Genomic DNA, 6709 nt, shown 5'->3' with positions numbered 1-6709 from the left:
GTCTAATCGATTACAATTTTATCACCATTAAAACTTAAAAATATTGTCCCTATAAAAACTAAACCAAGAAATTACCTCCAGAAATAAAATCAAAGGTGATTTATGATGCGATGTGGAAGGATGATGTTCAGGTGCAATTAATCTGATAGGTCATTGGAACAGAGAGGGCCGCTAGAATTGTGAAAATAATATGAGATACGAGCACCCCTTTTCTTTAATCTCCTATGTGACCTTTGGAAGTAGTCTTAAACCTCTTCTAAAAATAACTTATAGAATCAATTTAGCAAATTGCTTCTATATGTGTCCAACAGCAATATTTTCACAACTATTTTTTTTTAAAAAAAATTGAAGTAGTTTGAAGAGCGCTTAACTTTGACTGATTCTATTGGTTCTACTTTTACAACTTCTTTATCTACCATTGCTAATTTTTTAGTCCTAATGTGTAGTGGTTGCATCTCTGTTTGGTACTATCCAAATAAAAGAGACGACATAATCGAGAGAGAGGCCGACAACACAAGAGGAGAGGATAACAACACAAGTAGAGAAGCTGACGACACACAAAGGGAGCTAGCGATACACAAGGTGAAACCAGCAGCACAAGGAGAAGGTTGGACAACAATTTAGAAGGTAGCAGAAAGGGGAATCAACTAACAAAGGTTGGGCAGCGGGTCTTGGAAGTGGGTGGAAATAAAACCCTTATTTTTTTTTTGTTCCATAAAGATGTCTTTTTAAACCTCTTCATTAAGGCTTAAGGAACAAGCCCAAGCTCATATCATATGTGTAATCCAAAACTCGCCTTCAAGTGGCGTGAAGAAACACTAAGCTCATGTCGCATGAGTAGGCCCAACTCACTTACAAGAGGCATGGCCAATAACGGTTCAACGTGGTAAATACTTTATATATTTGTCTTTTGTCTGATCCAACCAGACTTAATCTCTCTCTCTCTACGAATCTCATTTTTTAACTTATTTTTAGGTCTTTAAGACATACTCATAGTCCGTATGACCCAATAGATTTTTGGTTATGTTGGTAATTCATAATTAACTATTAATTATAAATAGATCATGAGTGACACCTAATAGTACATTATGACCCCCAATTGATCAAAAAATCACAATTGACTTCAGAACATATTTTGAACCCTTCAACAACTACAGTTATCTGTGCTTCTATTCCTTTCACTCATCTTATACCCTTGGTTCAGAACATGATCTATATGTTAGTCCCCATTAGTTTGACTATGCCACACCTAACCCAAGTTGTAGTTTCTTGTTCTACAGATTCAAATTCCTCAAAGAGAAAAACACATGTCCAAGAAGACCATATTCTTGACATGTTTGCTTTAGCAAAAGATTTATGAGTAATAATCTTGACAATGTCTCCTTATAAAAGGATAGGTGAATACTCTGTGGGCTATTCAAATACCTTCGAGCATATGAACTTATACCCAATCATCCTAGAACTACACTTTCTATAAGATGTTTAGCTAAGATGTCAAAGTATAAGTCTCCATGACTAAGATGATTTGAATACTTCAAGTCTAAGGAAACTTGTACTAGAGCTGCAATGAGATCTTCATTGACATGTAAAGAACCACATGAAGTCTCATAGTAGGTTACATCCAATGAACTAGTTATCCTTAACTAGCATCCACATGTTAACTCTCAAAATCCTTATGTTTCAAGCCAACGAGATTGACTGCTTATATAAACCAAGGAGTATAACATGTTCTAGTCTCACAAAATTAATGACATCCAGTCTCATCAATTCATTGACTAGGGAAGATTTTAATATGTATATAATTACGCATGATGAGATTCCTTTTAATTATAATCCAATCGTAATTTGTCTTATACTATGCTTTGTATTATGGGCTTTATTAATTAAGTTTAAGATCAAATCACATATATATAGAATGTTGGGTGTCTCTATACACATTTTTAATTCTATTTTTCAAAAACATGCAGCAGAAGCATAATAATTTCCTAAATTATAACAACACGTATCACACACATACATAGGAACACACATGCATAGACATAACCGTAGAATAAAATTTGTTTAGGAATTATACCTATTGGATGACATTTAGGGGAAGCAGCATCAACTAGCAATACTAACAAGAATTACCTCTATTTATATCCACTCTGAGATACCTTCAAGACATCTCCGTGAGCAACAAATCGTCTCCACTTCGACACTAGCCAAAGGAAGGAGATGACTTCGATCCAAGAGAGAAACTCTAGTTTAACTCAACATCTAGGGGCACAAGGCAACCCAATGACATCAAGTGAGGTGGAAGGTAGCCTCTTGGCTATTGTCCGACACTGCTGGAGGCTACTGTTAGTGACACAACAATCCTTAGTTGCTATTCGACAGCTAGACAACCACAATCTAGTGGACGGACAACTACTGTCCAGCACCTAGGAGGCCGGCGACAAGGAGAAGCAACCAACGACAAGAGGACAACAACTCTAAATTACTGTTCGATCGAAATTCTCTATTGTCCAGTAGCTTGAAGGCCGGTGGGAAGCAAGAGGGAGGCTAGAGAGTTGGGGCTAGGAGATTGGCCAATGGAAGGCGACAATCAGAAGTGGCTGGCAGCAGCAAAAAGGGGGTTGCCTTTTTTTGTCTCGGCGATGACATAATAGAGGGAGAGGAAGAGAAAAATCCTAATTCTCTAATTAGGTTTTTCGCACCCTAAAACAATTTTAGGTTGTCTTAAGTTTCTCTCCTATGGAAGGATGTTTATACATCTCTATAAGGGTTTGATAGCAAGATCAAAATCCATACCCATTATGCCAACCCAATCCATTAACAATAAGTTTAGTTCAAAATCAAATCATCTAGGTTTACAACTAAACCAATTTTGGTTTATAACTAAGCTAAATCAATTTGTTTTATTATTAAACTATAATCAATTCAACTCACCTACAATAAGCATGGTCCATCATCGCTTCTGGCTTGATAAATACTTTCTATATTTGCCCTTTTGTCTGCTCCTACCATACTTAATCTTTCTTAATTTGAGAATCCAATTCTCAAACTTATTTTATGTCTTTCAGATATACTTGTAGTATGTGTAACCCAATTGTGAATATATCATAATTAACCATTAATTATGTATAGATTATGAGTGACACCTAGTAGTACATCATGATACTCATTCGATAGGAAAATCATAGTTGATCTAAAATAATTATGAAATATTCAGTAGCTACGATCATCAATACATCTATTCCTTTCATTTATCTTATATCCACTTAGTTTATGACATGGTCTATGTGTCAACCTCTACTAGTCTGACTATGTCTCACCTAGTCCAAATAATAGCTCCTTGTCTCATGGGTTCAAATTACTCAAACACGCTCCAAGAAGACCATCCTTTTAATGTGTAATGGTCTGGCCAAAAACTTACGAGTAATAATCCTAACAAGAGGTCTGAGGTTATAAGTCTCCTTGATCAAAGGAGTAATAAATCCTCTATAAGTTATTCAAAAGCCTTCGAGTATATTGACTTATACCCAATCATCCCAGACTTATACCTCCTAAGAGATGTTTGCTAAAATATCAAAGTATAAGTCTCTATGATCAGGATGACTTGAATACCTCAAGTCTAAGGAAATTTACACTTGAACTGCAATGAGATCTTCATCGACATATAGAGAACCACATGAAGTCTCATAAAAAGATCACATCCAATAAACTTGTTACCCTTAACTAATATTCATATGTTAACTCTCAACATCCCAATGGTGAAGACCAACTTCTTGGATAAATCAAGGGGCATAACATATGCTAGTCTTATAGAATTGATGATTTCCAATCTTATCAATTATCGACTAAGAAATATTTCAATACGTACATAATTACACATAGAGAGATACCCACTAATTGTGATGTAATCATAGTTTCTCTTATTTTATGCATTATATTGTGGACTTTATTAATTAAATTTAAGATCAATATCATATACATATAAAATGCACTCTCAAATAAGAAATTTTATTTATCTAATAAATAATACAATATCTAATGTGTTACCTTAGAACACTCTCAAATATAATATATAATGTAAATTCAAATAGTAAATTTTATTTATTAAATAACTAAGATAATATTTAAGATGATTACCTTTAAAACACTTCTCAAATATATTACACATTGTTCATTAAGAGACTATTACCACATCCATTAGACCAAACCAACAAAAAGCAAGTGAGATCTAGATAGTCCATTTGCTGAGACGACTTTATACCACACTACCTTACCCGACTATATAATGGGCTGAGTGCGGTAAAAATGGTTGCTCCATGTTTTCTTACCGTCGACACTATAGCTCTATGCCCTCAATCTCTCCACGTGCCCTTCCTCATTGCCTCAAATAAACCTTACTTTATTTATATTTGTTTTAGTTTGTTGGTTTACTTTCACTAGTAGTCTCAAGATGCCTTATAAGTGATCAACATCCTTATCTAAGATCATCTTCCTCATCTAAGGATACAACTAGCTCAGGCTTCCACCTTTAGTTCGAGAGCAATTGCTTAAAATTGCTCCACGACCCCATCCATATCCCATCTAATTACCCCATAATGCCTATTATTTTGACCAAGCGGCCTCACCTTCTGTAGGATCATAGCGCTAGGGGAGGGAGAATAGTGCTCGTGACTTTTCACGTTTAATTTGTTTAAAACTCAGAAAGTAAAATGCAGTGGAATAAAGATAGAAAAGATAAACAAATAATGCTGACACTACTAGCTTTTACTTGATTTAGAGCTTGTGGAGACTCCTACTCCAAGGTCCGCATATGAGAGTACTTTTGTTGGATAATCACTAATCAATTAGAAAGTTACAAAAATAATTATAATTTGAGTACAAGTAACTTTAACAATAAAAGAAATACTGATGACTTAGAGGAAGAGATCTTCAGTGTAATCATCGTCGGAGCAGCGTTTGGGTGTCCTAGAGTCTTTTTCAGAACAGCACGCAAGAGAGGAAGTTGTTTGATTAGTTATGTTTGAGTTGTTGGTCGAACCCTCCTTTTATAGCCCCATTTGGGCACCTGGATCCCGTCCCGAGCACTTGGAGTGTGTAGAGGTGGCGAGTTCTCGTTGAAACTTCATCCGAGAAGTTTATTCATGTCCGGGCGCTCGAACCTCCTCCAAGCGCCTGAATCGCTGACGTGGGTCGGCCAGTCATCGCTCTCCAACTCAGCTTGAAGATGAATTTTGCTAGTCAGGGTGCCTGGAGCAACTCCAGGCGCTTGAACTATCTGGGTGCCTGGACTGCCCGGGTGCCTGCCTGGTGCTCCCTCGAAGGCCCTGACTTAAGCACCCAGAATTATTAGTAATTAGCCCTAAGAGCCAATCATGAGATGATTAGGCCTTTTGGGTTACTCATTGAGTTAGAATCAAATGACCCCACTTATTAGATTGAGTCCAATTCGAATTAGACACATTGAATTAATGGGTTAGACTCAATGGGTTAGACTTATTGGGTTATTAGATTAATGGTTAATCCAATATAATAATCCAACCCATTAAGAGGAATACAAAGAGAAAACAACCCTTGGTATTCATGGGATGAATATAAATAGGTTATTTGGAATGAATTTTTCATTAGATGAGAAAGAGATGAAAATGGTGACTCTTTATCTTCCCTCTTCTTCCTCCTTCTTCCTCCTTGGGCGATTTTGCTCTTGGCCGAACCTCCATGAGTGGCTAGCACCATGAAGCTGGTTCTTCTCCGAAGGCTTCATTCGATGTATTCGTGTGGATACCATAAAGGCGCGGACGCTTGATCGCGCTATGATCTGCATCTAAAGAAAAAAGGTTGCTGTCGGGATAGTGAAGGGCACACAATAAAGTTATACTTCTCATGTAAAACTTAGTCTATGATTATTTTCTCCTTCGCATGGATCTTCTGGAGAGGATCTAGTTACTCTTCTGCTGCGCTTAAGCATGTTTAGCAAGCTAGATCCTTACAGTGGTATTAGAGCCACTTGCGAAGGCATATACTAAGTTGTTAGAATTTTATATGTGATATAGAACTTGCATGAGATGTCTACTATGATCTACATGATTATGGGTCTCAGCCAAATAAGGTTTTGGCCAAAGAGACTTTCGGCCAAACTAGGTTTTAGACAAAGATGTTGTCAACAACAAGGTCTTAGCCAAACAAGGTTTCGACCAAACTATGTTTCAGCCAAAATTGTTGAAATCATAGTAAATTTATTGATGAAATCATAATAAATTTTATGTCATAAAATATTGTGAATGTTATATGATATAGTGCATGGTTATGACCTTTAACCCCAATGTGATTGGATGTGTGTGCATGTTGTAATTCATAATACGGCCTGCATATCGTGCCTCTTCTTTTTCATTCTTGTTGTAAATTTAGACTACCCTCGAATGTAACTCGAGATTTCTTTAGATTTTGTAATGTACAAATTAGAGAGAAATTAGTCTACTAGACGATGGTGAAAAAGGAAGAATGACAACAACACACGACGATCAAGGAAATACTTGGAGAAGATGCTTGGACCTAGATTAACCTTTCGATCTTCTCATTGGCTTGAGAAGATCATAGTGATGGGGCCATAACCATGTCATATTTAAATTAACATATATGTTGATGTATGCCATGAATATATGTGATGCATGTGTAGCTATCGTAATTAGGTCCTTTTTCATATGCATACCAAAGT

Source organism: Zingiber officinale, chromosome 11B (genome assembly GCF_018446385.1).
Source record: "Zingiber officinale cultivar Zhangliang chromosome 11B, Zo_v1.1, whole genome shotgun sequence".
NCBI lineage: Eukaryota > Viridiplantae > Streptophyta > Magnoliopsida > Zingiberales > Zingiberaceae > Zingiber > Zingiber officinale.
This window is presented reverse-complemented; position numbering follows the sequence as displayed.